This window comes from Dromiciops gliroides, chromosome 1, assembly GCF_019393635.1.
Source record: "Dromiciops gliroides isolate mDroGli1 chromosome 1, mDroGli1.pri, whole genome shotgun sequence".
Taxonomy (NCBI): domain Eukaryota; kingdom Metazoa; phylum Chordata; class Mammalia; order Microbiotheria; family Microbiotheriidae; genus Dromiciops; species Dromiciops gliroides.
This window is the reverse complement of record NC_057861.1, coordinates 365,875,291-365,896,064: the sequence shown is the minus strand read 5'-3', so window position 1 is coordinate 365,896,064 and position 20,774 is coordinate 365,875,291. Positions and strand designations below refer to the sequence as shown.

General features: G+C 34.5%; 1 protein-coding gene across 2 annotated transcripts in view; it reads left to right on the top strand.

Annotated features, from left to right (window-relative positions):
• Positions 1–20,774, top strand: part of CDH18 (cadherin 18) — a 1,453,365-nt gene that overhangs the window by 349,097 nt on the left and 1,083,494 nt on the right. Inside the window, exon 1 of one of the 2 annotated variants that reach the window (XM_043968713.1) lies at positions 8,689–8,755. The exons of the other annotated variant lie outside the window; for it this stretch is intronic. The gene's annotated coding sequence lies outside the window, so the exon portion shown is untranslated. Of the gene's footprint in view, positions 1–8,688; positions 8,756–20,774 lie in introns of those variants that run through there. 2 annotated transcript variants of the gene reach the window in all.

The following is a 20,774-nucleotide window of genomic DNA, read 5'->3' as shown; positions in this document are numbered from 1 at the left end:
GATTCCCACTGACTTATCATCTGTCCTGCCTTTATGACTTGCAGTTCCCTCCAAGTGTCATCTAACCTAACTATTAAATCTAAGAACTTCTGGGCATCACCATCCACTTATCTATTGAACTCTTCAAATTTTTGAGCCTTAGCATCTACCTCACAATGATACTTTCTTTTTGTATATTATCTCCCCCAAAGTACAATGTGAATGCCTTGACAGGAATTCTGTCATTTTTCCTATTTATATGCCTAATGTTTAGCATTTAATAAATATTTTCTCATTCACTAAGTATAGATCAAATCTGTTTAAAGTACTCACAAGTTAGTCAATAAGCATTTATTTTAAACAAGTTTTCTATTGATGTTTTATTTTTATATTATCACAGTTTTCCCCAGCCTTCCTAACATGGGCTATTCTATATAACAAATAGTATCTTAAAAGACAAAAAGAAAGGAAAAGAAGAGCAATAAAACCCAACAGTATAACCATTCAATTCATTGAAAAAATCAGAAGTCATCTGCAATGTGGAACCCCTGTGGACCTCTTATCTTCATAGAGGAATGGATTACATTCACTTTTTAAATTTTTAAATTCTTCTGTTTGTGGTTATTTTCATTTTCATAATTGTAATAATGGTGTTATTTTCTTGGCTCTGTTTATATCACTCTTCATCAGTTCATAAAAGACTTTTCATGCCTTTCTGAATTTATCATACACTTCATTCTCACACACAATCATAGTTCATCACAGTCATGGACCACAATTTGATTAGCCATTGCTGTCAATGGATGTCTACATTGTTTATAATTCTTTGCTACCACAAAAAGCACTGCTATAAATATTTTGGTATTTATAAGGACTTTCTCATTCTCATCGACTTCCTTTTAATATAAGCCTAGTAACAGAGTCTGTGATTTAAAAGATATGGACATATTAATCTCTTTATTTGTATAATCCCAAATGTGCTCCAAAATATTTGTATAATTCATCTTTCTTCCCCCAACTATTTAGTAAAATATTGTCAGACAAGATAAGAAAACAGATGATTTTCTGCTTTCCCTCCCCATTATGGAGATTCCTACTTATGAGAAGCATGAAGCTTTATATTTGGTTTCATTATCATCCTTTAGAAATTGTTTATTTGTGACTTCTAGAGTACGCTTCTATTTCAACTATTTTTCTTTCTTTCTTTCTTTTTTCTTTCTTTCCCTCTTTCTATCTTTCTCTTTTTTCTTCCTTCCTTGCTTCCTTATTTTCTTTCCTTCTTTCTTCTTTCCTTCCTTCCTTCCTTCCTTCCTTCCTTCCTTTCTTCCTTCCTTCCTTCCTTCCTTCCTTCCTTCCTTCCTTCCTTCCTTTCTTTTTCCCTTCCTTCCTTTCCATTTGTTATATGGGAGAACAGAGTATTTCTCAAAATTTTAAGTCTCTTTTGATCAATTATTTGGAAAGAGGAGCTTCCTTTAGAAGTTGGGATTGCTTCAAGCATCTTGTGAACTTTACAAACTGCATTCTGAAGAAAATTGATTTTTGAGTTTGTATTTTGAGTGGAGAACATCACAATTTGAGCTGAAATTTTAGAGCAGAGAATGACTTTTTTTAAAATGAAAATTGATTTGTCCTTCTAATATAAGCTTCTCCTATTTTTTCTAATATACATATTCCAGAAAATAGAACCCTTCCTATGAACATTCTATCATTTCAATTTTATTTATCATGCTGATCTTAGAGTTGTCATAAGATAAAGCTCTGGTCTTGTTACTCATCTATTTAAACATCTTCTGGGACTCCTTTGATGTCTACACTTCAAATTCTTTTGATTGGCAGTCAAGTCCCTCCATAATGTTGAAAAAATGTCTACCTTTCTTGTATCTTTTTAAATTTAAAATTTCTCAATTTTCCTATTTTTATGAACTTAATAACAAATATAGTTATGCTGCCGTAAAAAGAACTACACAAAATCTGGCCTCAGACACTTGACATTTAGCTGTGTGACCCCGGGAAAGTCACTTAACCCTCATTGCCCCCCCCCAAAAAAAAGATTACACAGAAGATTTCCAATGAAAAAATGGCCTTTTGTTAAAATGGATTTTATAGAGAGAAAATGTTGATAATGTAGCAATAAAACTGCTGCATTTGTGAATGTTGAAGGTTTTCTTGTTTTGTTTTGTTTTGCATCTCTCTCACTTCCCACTTATCCAACCTTCATCTTTCCTCTACTAATAGAAGTCCTCCTTTCAATCAGTTGGTTAACAAGCATTAATTAAATGCCAGTTCTATATCAAGTACTATGTTTGCTCTTGGAGATATGCAAGTTAAAATTAAAGAAGCCCTATTTTCAAGAAGCTTTTGCATTCTATCTGAGGAGAAAACATGCAAGTATATGTAAAATATGAAAAATAAATACTACTTAATATATTAAGCAAATATAATGACTTTTATAAATATTTTCTAAAATATATTTGTATGTATTTATATATATATATTTATATGTACACACACACATATATACATATCCATATTTATGCTATTTTGGCTGGATTGTAGCATTGAGAAAGGGGAATTATATGGAATGAACATGGGAAGATCGTTAGGGATAAGTTTGTTAAGGCTTTGAAAGCCAACAGTGAAATAAATTCAATCACCACATCAGTTATTTCTGAAAAGAAAGTATCTAATTTTGCATATCTATTCTACCATATCTCTGACAAGACAATAGGCATACTTCTTATGAAGCCATGATCAGAGTTCTGAAGGCTTTGAATGCAGTTGTCATTTACCTCATTGTAATCTTTGTATGAATCATTACTTTCTTTCTGCTCATTTCACTCATGTTTCTCCTGCCTCTCATTAGTATACATTCTAAGCTATCAGCAAACTGGACTACCCACTGACCACTGAGACATGCACAGACTATTTCAACTACCTAAGCCTTGGTATAAGTTTCCTTTTCATCTTTAAAATGCTCTCTTTTTTCTTTTCCTCTCTCATTCATTGCTATGAATCCTGTAAGACCACTTTAAAATAACACTTCCACTATGATGTCTTCTCTAATGAAGTATCAACCCCTGCACAGAGCTTTGCTTTTTGTTATATTTTTGTTTATGTTTTCTATGCAAATACTATATAATTTCAGTAGACTATACATTCCATGTAGGGAAGGACTACTTCTTATCTATATTTTGCATCTCTTTCATGATTAAGTGCGGTGCTCTGTTCATAGTTCAGATATATTAAATGTCCATTGAATTCAATTTGAATTATTTCAAAAAAGAAATACTTAAAATGCACCATACAACATTTTTCCTAATAATAAACAATTTTATTTATAGTTTTGAATTCCAAATTTTATTCCTCCTTCCCTCCCTTCCCTCCCCCTCCCTAAGGCAGTAAGCAATCAGATGTGGGTTATGTGTGGGCAATTATGCAAAACATTACCAAATTAGTCATTTTGTACAAGAAAACTTGAATAAAGGAAAAAATGAAAGTGAAAAAATAGCATGCTTCAGTCTGTGTTCAATCAATATTGGTTCTTTCTTTGGATAGTGTGATTCATCATTAGTCCTCTGGGATTGTCTTAGATCATTGTATTGCTGAAAATAGTTGTCATTCACAGTTCTTCATAAAATATATTGCTGTCTCTGTACACAGATTTCTCTTGGTTCTGCTTGCTTCACTATACATCAGTTCATACAAGTCTTTCCAGGTCTTTCTGAAATCATCCTGCTTGTCATGTTTTATAGCACAATAATATTCCATCACCATCATGTGTCACAGCTTGTTTAGCCATTCCCCAATTGATGGACATTCCTTTACCATATAACTTTTTTTTTGGTGAGGCAATTGGGGTTAAATGACTTGCCCATGGTCACACAGCTGGTAAGTGTTAAGTGTCTGAAGCCGGATTTGAACTCAGGTCCTCATGACTCCAAGGCCGGTGTTCTATCCACTGTGCCACCTAGCTACCCCTACCATACAACATTTAAGGAGAGTTCAATCACTTTAAGTTGGGTAGAAGGGAGAAAAATCCACATGATTTCCTAGAGGAGGGTGTGAAATGGACTTTGGAGGAAGGGAGAAAGTATAAACCAGATAATGGGGAAAGGGGGAAGGCCCATTCCAGATAAACATGTATACAAATAGGCATGATGTTGGGAAAGTATATAAAAAATGAGGAAGGGAAAGTAGACAAGCTTCTCTGGAAAAAATAATATTTTAAAAGAAATAAAATTGCTAAAAATAGGTTAGAGCTAGAATATAGAAGATCCTTAATGCCCAAATAAGGGCTTTATCTTTTACTTGATGAATAAAAGATTAAAGAAAAAAGGTTAAGCACTTATTACATGCCAAACACTCTGCCAAGCACTGGGGATAGAAATTCAAGAAAGTATGACAATTTGTACTCTCAAGCATCTTAACATTCTACTAGAGGGAGGCAGTACACAAAAGTGAAATAGAGCATAAGTTAGGATATGAGAAGGGACCATGTAGTTTGAAAATATCTAAGTGAAGCCCTGGTTCTAGGCAGGACTGGGTGAACGCTCACCTATCAGATTCCCAGGTAGTTTCAGGGACAGAGTCCATAATTTCCTTGCAAGGAGAATAAGGAAAATGTCCTCCTAAAATAAGGAAAAGTAGCCAGAATGCCAGGAAAAGCTGAACATTTAATCAATGACAACAACAAATAAACAAAAACTGAATATCTTAGAGCAAACTAGTGTAATGATTACAGATTTGCAACAGGGAGATAACTTGGAAACAAATAATAGATTGGAAAGTGGTAGATGGATAAAATGAAGTCAATTTAGTAGGTTATTACAATATCAAAAAAGGAGAGTGAGAATAGAGGAAATAGTGGAGTCAAGTAGTACTATGTTGTTATTTTATTCACATTGGGAGAAATGAGCATGTATTTTAGGATTAGGGCAGGAAGCAAGTAGAAAAGGATACTCAAAGATGCATTAGAGTAGGGGGATGAATGATAGAACAAAGCTCTTGAGCATACAAGGGAGGGGGGGATGATATAGAACATAGGTGAAGGGTTAAGATTTGGTAATGAGGCATCTTTCTTCACAACTCAAGTAAACAAGGACACAGATAAGGATCACTTCTTCCTCCCCTGATCTCCTAATTGCAATCCTTTTCAGAGTCTTATGGACAGAGCAGGACTAGGTTCCTGCATAGCACTTTATCCTAGAAGGTAGATTTTCTTTGCCTCCATTTCATATAAAAATTCAATGTCACTAAATGCCTTTAAAATGGCTAGAATTCAAAAGATGTTATACCTCTGTTCAGCATTGGTAATACATTTTGTATGATCCATTTCATATGATTTTACTATGTGCTGAGGATGTAGTGGACAGCTTGTTACTTACTACCATTTACCTGGGAGAAGTTACTTATGTGGACACGGCAACATTTTCCTCATCTATAAAATATTATTGAATTAAGTAAACCCTGAAGTTATTTTTGACTCTAACAGAATATGCATCTTTTTTATAAGTCTCTGTCCAGAGATAATATTCTCCTACAGGCTAATATTATGAAGGCTTGAAATTGTCAAATCTCCCTAGGATCAAAGATTTAGATCCAAAAGAGACCTTAGAGCTCATCTAATCTAATACGTCCCTCCTTTCTCTCTCTTCTCTCTCTCTCTCTCTCTCTCTCTCTCTCTCTCTCTCTCTCTCTCTCTCTCTCTCACACACACACACACACACACACACACACACACACACACTCACACACATTTTACAAATAAGGAAAATGAGGTGCATAGATGTTAAGGTTGCAAAGGTAATAAATGATGTTAAGGTTACAAAGGTAATAAATGATGTTAAGGTTACATAGCTGATAAATGATAGAGGTAGAATTAAATATATACCTCTAAATCCAAACCTAGCATATTGATCCAACTCTACCACTACTAAATGGTTATCCCACCTCAATAATTACTTATATAATTCATCAGGTTTCTGTGATATCAGTAAATGTTTACTGTGGCAACAGAGTACATGCAGCCTGTGGGGGAAATGTAGATTATTCCATGGTGTATAAAGGAAATGTGGATTGATATATAATATAGTGAGAGAGATATTGGACACAAAGATTGTATGGTATTGGGGATGAGGGAGCAAAAGGTCAGAATTGGTAACTGCATAATCTCTTGTGGAAGAATTGAGGCAAGTGAGAAACATAATAGAGAAGGCACCAGATTTGGACTTTCTACCCGGCTTATAGTTAGGCTCTGCTATTTTCTACACATCTGCTCTGAGACAAGTAATTTAATTCCTCTGACCACATTTCTTCATCTAAAAATATGTGTGTATCATGGTAGTTGTAGTTGTGTTGGTGAGGGTTTGTACTAGATAATCATTAAGCCCTCATCTTAATCTAAATTGTCTGATTCCTAACTAGTTCTTTATTGAACCTAGGTGTATCATACTTTTGTATGAGGAGCTTCTGCATATTTATTTCAGTTACCTTGAGCATGCCAATTTGTACGTTGTTTCTAAGTAAATCACATCATTTGTCAGGATAATAGCAAAAGGCATTAAAGGGGAAAATCTTACTAGACAGATAATGCTAATTGTGTGTTTGTGAAGCTTTGAGTTCAATGTCTTTTAAAAAGCTGCCATGCAAATATAACAAAAAAAGAAAAAAATGTTGGAGGTTGGAGGGGATGTGGAAAACTGGAATGCTAATCCACTGTTGGTGAAGTTGTAAATTGATCCACCCATTATGGAGAGCAATTTAGAATTATTTTCAAAGGGCTATCAAATTGTGCATACCTCTGATTCAGCAATATCAATGCTAGTATTATATCCCAAGGACATCCCAAAAAAGAAAAAAAAGAGACCAATATAAACAAAAATATTTATAGCAGCTCTTTTTGTGGTAGCTAAGAATTGGAAATCAAAGGAATACCCATCAATGGGGATTGGCTAAACAAGCTGCTATGTATATGATTATAATGGAATATTATAGGGCTATAAGAAATGACAAACAGGGTCATTTCAGAAAAAGCTGGGAAGACTTTTATGAATGGACATATAATGAAGTGAGGAGAACCAGAACATTGTGCATAGTGACAGCAATATTGTGTAATGAAGAATGTGAATGACTTAACTATTCTCAGCAATACAATGATCCAAGACAATCCCAAAGGACTATTGATGAAGCATACTATCCACCTCCAAAGAAAGAACTGATATTAATTGAACACAAATTGAAGCATGCTATTGTTTACTTTCCTTCGTTTTTTCTTGTTTTCTTATACAAAATAACTAATATAGTAGTGTTTCATACAATTGCACATGTATAACCTATATCTGATTGCTTACCACCTCAGAGAGGGGAGGGAAGGGAAGGAAGGAAGAATAGAATTTGGAACTCAAAACTTTAAATAAAAATTTTTATTTAAAAAAAATTAAATCTTCCATGGAAATAGAAACCTTTATTGGGTTTATTGAGTTTACTGATTATAAGGTATAATGAGAGGAAGCAAGAAAGCAATATTTTATTTAGAAGTATTAAGGGGCAAGTTGACATTTGATTTTAAATTTGTATCACTAAACCCTAATAATCAATGGCAAAGAAGTTCAAAGGGTCGTTTCTGCTTTGTTTTGCTTTTAAGGCTTAGCCCAACTGTCATCTTGTGAGGTTTTTCTGGGCACATCTTGTATTGTTTTGTTTTTATTTTATTTTATTTAGGTTTTGGGGTTTTTTTGGGTTTTTTTTGCAGGGCAATGAGGGTTAAGTGACTTGCCCAGGGTCACACAGCTAATAAATGTCAAGTGTTTGAGGTCAAATTTGAACTCAGTTCCTCTTGAATCCATGGCCAGTGCTTTATCTACTGCACCACCTAGGTGCCCCCAAGGGTACTTTTCTTTCTCAACCATTCAATTATACTCTTGTACCCCTCCAAAATAAGGACATATTTACCTTCCACATATGTTGTATTTATCTATGGATGTATTGTTTTTCCTAGTTGAACGTAAGTTCCTTGTGGACTGGGAATGTTCTGTTTGCAACTCTATCTAGTGCCTGCCACATAGTAGGGAATTAATTTGTTAAATTGAATTGAAGGGACATTGACTTTTGTCACCTTTATTTTATTCTTTTTGCATATGTTAATCAATTTATTCAGTGCAATAAAATTACAAACTTTTGTGGTAATAAGTGGAGACCAAAGATAACACAAAAATAAAAAATAATAACAAGGCCTACACAAGGAGTATAAAGTATTTTGGCCCAGTGCCCACTCTTTCATCGATAGTCACATTCCTTGCTCTGGAAATAGGAAGGAAATGCAGGCTTTGATGTAGTACATACATTTTTCCTACATCTTCTCCTGCATATCACTAATGCAACAATATAATTTCAAAGTCACCAAAAGCCTAAGTCATTTGGATCATAGTGAAAGATGTCAGCAGCCCAATCCTAAGACATTGCAGGGAAATTCTGCCTCTGAATTGGGAGCACTTCATTCTTTTAACAAGGAAAGCTATATTATTATAAAAATGTACTTTTGCAGTCACTTCTGGGTAGGTTGCATGACATAAGACCTCCATAAAAACAAATAATGATCACAAAATTTCAGTGGTCTATTTTTCTGCATGTTAACAGCAGGTTTAGATGTGTTTCATTTCTGACCTTGTAAAATTCTTTCTTGCTTATGCAATGCTTTTTATACATTGAATACACACACTGCACTGAGGATTCCAGCTGCTTGCACAAGGAAAGCTTTGAGAAAACAAATCTTGTTCAGGTCAGTTACTCTTTTGGGGGATTCTGTTATTGAATTCTTTAGTAATGGCATGAGGAATGTATGGTATATCTTATTACATTTTGAACTTGGAATGAGATTGCACAACACTGATTTTTTTTTTCATTCAAAATGTTCCTTGGTGTATAGTGTTTTGGAAAAAAATGCTTAGAGCTATCAAGCTAGCTAATGCTTCAAATCAGGTTATAGATTATTATTGCTGTTATCATTGTCATCCTCATCTTAATTCTGCTGTGATATGACTCAAGCTTAGGCTAATCCTATGTATTTGTAGACATGAAAATGATGTATCTATTGAATCCCAAATCCTTAGCTCTCCCCAGCAGAATTTAAATATCTCAGGCTTATTTTAAACCTAGGATCTTTTAATAATTTTACCTTCCTTAGAACAGTTGTGGTAAATGTTTAAATAAAATTAAGGGTAACAGAAAAAAAGAAGAAAAAACATTTAGTTTATGACTGGGATACTATAATAAAAGAGTTATAGTCAGAGGACCTGTGTTCCAATTCAGTCTCTGCTGCTTACTAGCTCTATGACCTTGCCTAAGTCCCCTTACTTTTCTAGACCTCTAGTCTTCATCTATAAATAAATGGCTTGGCCTAGATGGTCTCTGTGATCTCTTCTACCTCTCGATCTATGATCCTCTGAAAGGAAAATGAATATCACAATGTTGCTCTTGCTTGGGGGGCTAGGGAAGGGAATGATCTTAGACTAAATTGTTTTCCTTAACACTGCCTAGAACATAGCAAGTGCTTTAAATGCTGGCTGAATAACTGAGACTCACTACTGTGAACTTTGTAGCTCAATCTTTGCTGAGCCAAGTTTGACATATTGAAGCTCAAGTGGTTATGCTTTAGGTCTATTTTCATTTACATTTTAATTACCGTATCGTTTGTAGAACTATGAAGAAGGATCAATGAGATCTTTGTGTAATTCAGGAATTAAGAATAAAATTCATTTCCTAGGTTAAATCACTTTCGAATTAAACAAAACTGAATTTTGACAGGACTGTCTTTCTTATTGAAGATTTCTTATTGAAGATCTGATGCACTCAGCATCAGATGCTTACTCTACACAGAGAATCTCCAGGGAGAATTCTTTCCCCAGAGGAAGGCAGGGTGAAAATTCTGTCTGATTCTGTCCACTGATAGCAAGAAAAAAAGTCAGAATTGTATTTTGCTTATCCAGATGCAAAAGGGACATATTAGGCTCATGTGGAGAAAAGCAAGGTTTGTGAATAGCTGTGGTCTAGTCGACAGTACATGTGAAAGGGTTAACATAATTATGATAGAAATTTGTGGTAAACAGTGTGATACACTTGAATGTGTTTTACTGTTCCTAATCACAGTCTCCAATGTTCAGCTCCCAATGTATTTGCTCAGGGGATACACAATGGTCTCATAATGGCTTCAGTGAGCTGGATCATAAACTTGGCCACCAGAGAGGAAGGGCAAGGAGTGAAAAAATATCATCCTGACCCTGCTGAGTCATTTTGCATGCTGTGGTGTTATGGTCGTTCCCAACTGTGCAGATTAAAATTCAGCAAGCCTGGATGATGGGGACAGCAACCAGCAAATTAGCAAAAGACATATATGCTACTAATAGAGACACATTCAAATACATGGTATTTTTGAATTTGAAAAATAATCTGAGTTTGCCTCTAACATAAACTAAATCTAAGAGACAAGCCATCCATGAGTTGTTAATATTAATTGTAGCAAAAATGATCTCATCCAATACCCATATCAAATCTCTATTTGTAATTAAGACATCACTATCAATTTATGGTTGTGGTATTAAATTTGTGCTATTTCTTATGGAAATATGAAAAGCTAATGCTCATAATAGGCATCTTTTTTGCCTCTAGCCAGAAAAAACACCCATTTTCAAGTTATGAAAATTAACAATAATGATAGCATTTATATAGTACCTACTACATGCTGGTCACTGTGCTAAATGCTTTAAAAATATTATCTCATTTGATCTAATGATTTATATGCTTCTAGACATTAAAATAAATCTAGCAAATATTTATTAAGCCCTAGTATATGCAATGTGAAAGGTACTTTTGTCATAGTGGGTAGACAGAGTGCTTTAGAGGAGGACCTAGGTTCAGGTCATTCCAAATACATGTAGTAGCCATGTGAACCTGAACAAGTCAATTAACATTTCCGTGCCCCCAGCAAAATTCTAAAATACTTAAGTAGAAGAGTTGTTACTAACTCACATTGATAGGAGTTTCTTCAATGTGAGGTTCCTATAACAATATAATGACGGGACTGATCCAAAAGATAAAATCACCATCATCATCATCATCATCATCATCATCGGCAATGTGGTGGCTACTAGAAAAATATGTTTCTGCCTTCATAAAGCTTGCATTCTACCTTAATATAGAAAGGTAGTATCTGCAACAATAGAAAAGTAAATGAACTGACTTGAAAACCATTCAATAGTTTATATTTTTAAAATACTAAAGTTGTTGAACTTCAAAACAAAAAAATACTACCATGCCTAAGTTAACTTCTTTCTTCCTCTGTGGGCCATCTTCCATTGGTAAGTTCCTACCAGAATCTCTACTTTAATGAAGAGCCTAGACCAGTCACCTTTCATTTTCTGAATTTCTCCATCATGTCTTCATGTACATAGCATTCTCCTTTCTCTGTCCTCTCCCAATTTTAATTCCCTTTTATATATTGTCTTCCCCCATTAAAATGTAAGCTTCTTAAGAGCAGAGATGGTCTTATATTTGCTTATATTTGTATTCCAGGTACTTTGTACAATGTCTGGCTTATAGTAAACATTGATTAAATGCTTGCTGACTTGAATCAAGTGCCTGATATGTGTGACACACTGTGATTGGCACTGAGAATAGAATTTCATAATCCATCTGTCATCGAAAGAATCAATAGAGGTCATCTTGTCCAGCCCTTATGTGAAATAGAAACATACCTACAACATGGCCAATAGGTGACCATTGTGCTTCCATCCGGTAAAATATTTTTGCGTAGCTTCATGCTTCAGATGGAGGTTGGATGAAATATCCTTTCCACTTCTCAAGATACAACAGGATATCAAAGACAGTCTTGACCTAGCAGGGTTTCGATCGATCTAGGTGAGGATACAAGACCTACACTTCAAATTAAAAAGATATAGATAGATATAGATATAGATACAAATATAGATACAGGCATATATATACATACATATATATACACACACCCACATATATATATATATATAAAGAACGTCAGACAATGTAAATAAAATAAGTTATAAGGATCCTTTTTAGCTTCTGGAGATTTTAATGGTTCTAGTTGTGACCCTGTGATACTATCAATGGTGCCAGCTTCTGATGTTAGCTGTGAGATGGCTACCAATGGGAAGCCAGGCAACAAGTATGACTAAAGTATTTAATTTGTTCTTTGCACTGTGCTAAGGGATAAGAATGCAAATGTAAGCAAAAAGAAAGACCAGACCTTCCCCTCAGGAAGCTCAGGGGGCAGCTAGGTGATAAAGTGAACAATGTACTTAGAGTCAGGAAGACCTGAGTTCAAATCTGTCCTCACATACTAACTAGCTATGTAACCTTGGACAAATCAGTTAATCTCTGTTTGCCTCAGTTTCTTCATCTGTAAAATGGAGAAAAAAAATCACCTAACTCCTAGAGTTGGTGTGAGGATTTAATGAAATGATATCTGTAAAGTGCTTACGACTGTGCCTGTCATATAGTAAGGACGATGTAAATATTAACTGCTATTATTATTATTTTTAAGTGAGGCAATTGGGGGTTAAATGACTTGCCCAGGGTCACACAACTAATAAGTGTCAAGTGTCTGAAGCCGGATTTGAACTCAGGTACTCCTGACTCCAGGGCCGGTGCTCTATCCACTGTGCCACCTAGTTGCCCCTATTATTATTATTAATAGGGGAAGGTAACACAAAACAGAGAGGAAAATGAGTCCTTAGAAGTGGGATGGGAAGGGAAAGTGGTGAAATCCAGAGTTTCAGAACCACAGCCAGGAGGTAGACCTGTGCCTTTCCCCAAAATGAACTCACCAAGAGATGAGTATGACAGAGGGATGTTCTAAGATGCCCCAGGCTTAGAATGCCACTAGTTCATTCACAGAGGCAAATTCTGTAAAATCAGTAGAAGTTCCCTATACTTCACTGCTTGTATGAGTTTTAACATAATTTTTGTAGTTGATAAGCCACCATCACCAAAAGTCAAGTTATCAATGAATGAAAAAAAAATCATTTTATGATGAGGCAGAGGCAGGGGGTATGTGCACTAGGAAATAATAGTATAAACTAACATTAATATTTAACCATTAACATATAGAATTATACAGATATTTGAATATAAACTAGTCAAGGGGGATCTTGACTCCCCCCTCTCAGGGCCTTTTAGAAGTCTAAACAGTTCTTTCTTTAAAAATGTATTTAAATGTATAAAATGAAATATTTTAGTTTTAAGGTAAAACAAAACACACAATTAAAGTTATGTTTAAATATAATTATAAAAATAGTAAAACTTCCAAATTCAAGGACCCCGTTAAATCTCTTCACTATGTCAGTTTACCAAACTCAGTCTTTCTATAAGTACAAACAATATTCCCCTATATATTCAATATAATTATGTTGCCATTGTTCTTATGTGTCAATGAAGGGGTCTGTGAAGCTTAAGTTAAGAAATTCTGTTCTAGCTGAGCTCCATAATTTTATAGATGAAGAAACTGGGGCCCATAGAAGGGAAATGCCTTGCCCAAAGTCCCATAGATACTTGTTCTATAGGACCTTGATACTATCTAGTGTTTTAATACTTGCAAAGCTCCTCATGACAATTCTGTAAGGTAGATATTAATGAACCCTTTTTACATGAAGGGAAACTGAAGCTCAGAGGGATGTGACTTTGCCATGGTTCCCACAGCAAAAAAGTGTTGAAAGCAGAGTTTAGATACATCTTTCTTGACTACAAGCATTATTTCCATTACATCATAGTATCTTGCCTCATTAGACAGGAAAAAAAAACACAATAATTCCTGTAAGCGAATAGGAATTAAACCTAAGTTCAGCCTATGAAAAGGTGGATTTATAACAATATTCTTATTTCTTTAAATGTGTAGACATCATGATTTCCTTCTCATTACTAAATGTAATACTGCATTCAGATGAAGTAGTATAAAAGATGGCTCTAAATTAGCTAGGGCTTCTGCGTTTTAAAAAATTTATATCTTTTATTTTTATTATTATTTTTATAACACAATTATTTCTCTCAGTATCCTTCCATCTCCCAAAGAGGCATCCACTGTAATAAAGAATACTTGTTTTTAAAAACACAATAGAGAAAAAATCAGCATGAGTGATCAACACTTTGAAAAAGTATAAAATATGTGCATCGTACAACACCTGTGAAACTCCCATCTCTGGAAATAGATCTGACTGGGGTATCTTCTAATATCTCTTTCTTTAAGCTATACTTCTTTGTTTTTATGTCATTTATTTTCTCTTTATGATTGTTGTTTCTTCTTACATTGATGTACTAGATGCAGCTACACAGCACAGTGAATAGAGCACTGGACCTGGAGTCAGGAAGACCTGAATTCAAATCAGATCTCAGACAAGTAACCTTGGGCAAGTCACTCAATCTTGCCAGATTGTTTCCTCATCTGTAAAATTAAGACAATAATAACACCTACATCTTGGGTTGTTGTGAGGATAAAAAAAATGACAGTAAAGTGCTTAGCACAGTCCCTAGCACATAGTAGGTACTCTTTAAAAGCTACCTATTTTAGTTCTTATGTATTTTGTTTGCTAGGCTCTGCTGTCACTCTACATCAGCTTTATGAAGATATTTTAATGCTTCTCTATATTCATCATTCATATTCATCATTTCTTACACTGTAGTAATAATTCTTCCATTCATACACTACCATTTGTTTCATTATTTTCCATTCAGTTGTCATCTAATTGTTTTTCCAGTTCCAAATCCAGTTTATCACATGCATTGACTCTTTTTTTCCAAGTAGATCTGGAAGGAAAAGAGAGAGGGTGATAAAAATGTTCGTTATAAGGGGCAAGTATAGGAAAAAATGTAAACAGGGATTTCCTCTGGTTCTCTTATAAAATAAGACCCTAAACTGGATGAGAAAAATAAAACAATATTAGGTAGATCTATCTCTACTGATATGAGTACAGAGGGCTTAAGATTATTTAGGTGACAAGATCAGGGCTTCTTAATTTTTTCCGTTCATGACCATTTTTTTCCTGAGAAAATTTTATGCAACACTGGGTATGTAGATATAAAATAGGTATACATAACTTTTTATTGTTGCCAAATTTTTAACAGTGCCCACATTTAGTTACATGACCCACAATTTAAGAAGCTTTGACATAAAAATCAGTATTGGGGAGTTGGTAGGGGCCATTTACCTGGAAACTTCCTGGACAAACCAATGTTTTTATCTCTTGATCTTGGTCTTCACATAATTCAGTACAGGTGTAGGTGCCCTCACAGTGTCAAGTGCATCCACTATCACCTCAACCAGGCCTCACCTTGCCCCATGATTGACTCTTTAAATAGTTTTAGTTTACATGGGATACCAACTCTTCAAGATTGTTAAGGAATTGGTAGTAGAAAATTTCAGGATTCAGTTCTCAGTTTATATCATTCTTCATTCATATTCCAAGTAGTAATTTTTCATATATTTCACTGTTGTCTTACCTAGCATTATCTGGAGCTTCTCCATTGTCCCTTTCTGCCCAATCTGGTGTCTTGGGATGAACACACAGTCAAATCATAAGGAAGCAGTCAATTCTGACTGCTTCACTGTGATAGCAGCACCTCACATTCAGAAGTCCTGTAATCCCTTGACATTGCTCTTGAGAATCCTTTAGAAGCTGGTAGATCTAAGTGTTACCTTGTGCAATTGTGGATTGTGTATTCAGCCCCCAGTAAATCCTTCCACCAATCCTCTTTAACTCCTGTATTTTGGGTATTTCAGAGGATAATACTTTGTTCCAGCCTAGAAAAACTAGGCTCAATTTACCAGGAATTACTGGTTAGCAGCTACTCTGAAACCACCACCACCAAATATACATACATACATATATACATACATACATATATATATACACATATATAGATATATGTATGTATGTGTGTATATGTGTATATATACATACACATATAATATATCTATATGCGTACTACATATAGTATATATCTATACTTACATCTATCTCTATCTATTTGTTAGAAACATGATAAAATTTTGTCTGCTCCATCACATTGGCCAATCATTTTGTAGAGCATCTATCTCCCTATTTTATGCCTCCTCTGATGTTTATTATGGGAAGGTTCTTGATCAGTTTTTGTTTCTATTACTTATATCTTTCAAGGAATCCTGGATGCTCTTGTTATAAGAATGGTGTGTCCGTTGTTCTAAGGGAGCCTATAAGGCAGCTTTTTGTTCTACTTTTTCAGAATTAAAAAACAAAAAAACAGTAAGCATGATGAAACCTCTTATTTTTACATATACAGTTAGTTATTCGATGATAAAACTGTGGGCCATTATTGAATAATACTCATGAAAGCTTGTTTAGTCATGTATAGATGACCCTTGTATAGATTTTATATAGGTCAGAGGTTTGACATTATCAGTAGGTACTGATAGTCTCTCAGTTGCCTTTAGGTTTTTCCCCCGCCTTGGGAATGAGAGGCATTAGCCACATTTTTGCTGTCTTCTTTGCCTTGTGCTATACTGAATATTGGTTCCTCAAAGCATTTACAATCACATTTCCTCTCTATATAAATTTTAAAAAACATAACTTCATTTTGCATCGCTGTTCTTTTTAGTGCTAATGTACATCTCCTATAAGTCTATCAGTAACTTTGATGTTTGAGTCCAACTATTGTTGTTCTGTTATCTTTCATGGAGGGAAAAGAGTTTGTTAAAATATTCTTTGCTTTTTTTTTCATTTTTTCTTCTGTTTATAGCCTTGTTTTTCCCCATTTTCATCCTCCAATGTCACTGGGATGACTTTTCTCAGTTGGATATCTTGCCAAGCTTTCTTTAAACTGGTTTTATCCTCCACTGCTTCTCTCTTCTTTGTGAAATAATACTGTTCATAATCTTTTATTATTCTTCTTTATAAGATTTTACAGACAGCTTAGTATTCTAACCCAGCATTGCCTTTTGGCAGCCATCTCCACTGTTTGGCATGTAAGCAAAATATTTGTTGACTAAAGTGTTTTCTTGATTCTTGGTTTCTTTGTTTTACTAATTAATTTACATTGGATTAAACACTGGAGGAGACTGTTATAATCAGTTGTCAATATCAATTTTGTTCTACATTTCATTTTTTTAATTTTCAAAAACTTATTTTAATAATAGAGAGGTAAGTGTTTCTTGCTACTTATCACCTAACATCTAGTGTCAGAATATTGTTTGTTTCTAGTACAATATAAATTCCAATCTTAGTTCTGATGAGTTTATGGACTTATTAATCTCAACAGATGATTCAAGAATAACTCCTATAAAAACTGTCTTTTTCTGTTAATATATAGTCATTTTATCCAGTGCCTCCCAATATTTTTTTTAAAGTGTTCATGTTAAAGTGGTCTGAGGTTTCTGTATAATCTACATTTATGTAAATTTTTTCATTTGTCTCTTTAACCTTTCCTCTATCTTTCTTCCTATCTTTACCTTTTTTTCATCTGCATTGAATTATGTATTGACTTGATTTATTAGATTCTATCAAGTTCTTAATAGAATTTCTCTACCACATTGTCCTCAGCAAAAACCATTATTAGTTTCATGGTAATTTTTGAATGTAAAATTTCATTAGTGTTGATATCTGTTATAACTAAATGTCTCATGAAATATTAGTAGTAACTTTTGAATATACAATAAATTCCATTCCATCAATTCTGTTCTTACCTCTACAAGCAGTAACTGTGAACCCTCCTTTGTTTTAGTTACAAGTGCCTTTTCTTTCATCATTTTGTCACGAGGGAAAGGGGATCTCACTATTGTTGAGGTAACAAAATTAAAATTAAAATTACTGATAATCTAAAACCTGTGTTAAATACCCACCAGTCCCTAATTCTTTATAATTCAAGCATTCTGTCAGTCAGTTAATCAAGTGCTGGTGAGACAAAAAGACAGAAAGTGTGTGTGTGTGTGTGTGTGTGTGTGTGTGTGTGTGTGTGTGTGTGTGTGTGTGTGTGTAAAATCCCTCAGGAAGCTCATATACTAATAGAGAAGACAATATGGAAATTAATACATATAAACAACTTATGTGATTATGTAAAATGTTTATTATAGATACCACCAGAGAAAAGTGCTGACTGTGTGGGTAGGTAGGGAGAGGATTAAAACTGTCAAAATCTCCTGCAGGTGAGACTTGAGCTGTTTTGAAGGAAGATGGGGAAGTTAGTAGTCAGAAGGAAGATGGGGAAGTTAGTAGTCAGAAGGAAGATGGGGAATTCAATAGTCAAAAGGAAGGAGAACAGAATGCTAAGCTTGGAGGATAGCAAAAGCATTTGGAAGAGAGTGTCTAGTGTAAGTAACAACAAGTAGGCATGGGTAGCTAGATCAACAAGTGTGTAGAAGACAGTTAAGTTTAAGAATACTGGACCATTTGGAGAGGGTCATGTTAAGAAGGAATTTAAATGCCAAACTGATGATTTTATATTATATCTTAGAAATAATAAGGAGCCACTGAAAATTATTGACTAAATGGGGAAAGATATGATCCGATCTAAACTTTAGGAAAATCACGTTGGCAGCAGACAAGAGAATGGATTCAAGTAAAGGGAGATTTAAGGGAGGAAGAACTACTAGGTTATGGTAATAGTCCAAGTTAGAGGTAATAAGGGGCTGTATTTGAATGCTGGAGAAAAGAGGACATACAAGAGACGTGAAGATTAGAAAAAGCAAGATTTGACAAAAGAATGGATATATGGGGTGAGTTTTATTAAGGAGCTGAACATAACCCTGGGGTCTTGAGTTGGAAGAATGCTGGTATCATTAAGAGTATGACATTTGCAATGAAGTAAGGTACTTTATTTGTCCTTATGCCTCAGATTAAAGAAAATATCTGGCTTCAGGAATTTCTAGAAAATTCATACTCAGGAAAATGTAACAATCATGAGTTTTATTATTATTTGATGCAACAAGCTCACCAAACAAAAACATATGCACATACATTATAGCAATATAAGCAGAAAGAAGTTTGTGTAAGCATCAAGAAACTAACCTTAGCCTGGTGATATGGGAGATGTGCTGCAGAAAAAGGATACTCAAAGTTTTGGTTGAAGTGGGAAATTTCTATGCATTAAGAATGGTCTTAGTTGAGAATTGTAGAGCTGGATATAAGAGAGAGCATTACTAATCAGACCTAGATGTGTTGGAAAAGTTCTTATTGGGTCATGTATCAAGAGTAGGCTTATGGGAAGCTTGCATGGAAAGGAAATTTCTTTATAAGGATCACAAACTAGGCAGAGGATCTAAGGTTAACTATCTAAGGCAGCAGGAGAAGAATAATTCAAAATCCTGTCAAAAACTGCAAGCCTTATCTGGCTGTTATTGAGTTTACTGTAGAAAAGGACAAACTGTGTTGTATGCCTATTTGCTTCTATGATTGTTAGGACCACTCAACCAAAGTGATTTTACATTGGAGTCCTATAATTGGTACTATAACAGTAAACAATAACACCAAACAATCACTATAGCATCAACATTATGAAGTTTTAAAATATCACAAAAAGATTTTGGAGGTAAAGGTAATGAGTTCTGTTTTAGATGTGTTCAGTTTGATATGCCACAGGGGATATCTAAATCAAGATGTCCAAAAGGGAGTTGATAATGAGGAACCAGATCTCAGGAGAGATACTAGGACTGGATATATACACCTGGGAATTATGTACATTATAAGGAAATGTGTTGGATTGTCATTAAACCTTTGTTTTCAAGTGTGGGATAACACACTACTTTTTAAAGCACCATATTTCACTGCAGCCAAATTTGGTCAGAAGATTCTTCCTATTTCTGGCAATAATTAAAATAACATTATGGACTAAAAAATGGATTGATAAAGTCTCAAAGTGAGATATTGTAGACAAATTTACAGCATTCAGTATTTTACATTTATTAACATTTTGCGATATTAATCATCAAGTATGTACAAGTACTCTAGGTTGAAAAACAGAAAACAAAATCACTCCCTGACTTAACAGAGCTCATAGAGTATTTTAAGATTGGAGAGCAAAAGGAAATATAATATGTTAGCCTATCGAGTTGGTCATTTAAGGAGGGGGACAACAGTAGATACAAAGACCATCAGGAAAATGTCCCTAGGGCAATGGCATATAAAATAATTTCTAAAGAAGCTAGGGCTTCTAAGAATTAAATGAGTGGCTAGTATGAAAATGTGTTTTCCATGATTGCATGTGTATAACTTATATCAAGTTGCTTGATGTCTTGGGGAAGAAGGAAGGGAGAAAGGAAGGGAGAAAAATTTGGAGTTCAAAATTTTGTTTAAAAAAAGTAAGTTAAAATCTTTTTAAAAATGTACAGAGTTAAATGTGAGGAAGGAGTACATTCCAGATTTGGGTATTAGTCTTTTCAAGTGCATGGAATCAGGAGGTGAAATATTTGGTTCAAGTAAGAGCAAGTAAGTCTGGAAGACAGAATGAGTGAAATGAAGAATCATGGAATATAACTGATGCTTGATAAATGTGTTTTTCATCAACTCATTTGTAAAGCCCAGAAAAACAACATGAATCCAGACAATCAAGGACTTTAAACACCAAACTGAAGAGTTTGTTTTTTGTTTTTCCTAGAGGCAATAAGGTACCACTGGAGTTCCCTAAGCACAGGAGTGAAAAGTCAAGATTACTTTAGTTGGACTGTTTTAACAACTTATGAAGAATTAATTAAGAGAGAAGAGACTGGAAGCCACTAGGCAAACTAGGCTTTTCCGGTAGTCCCAATT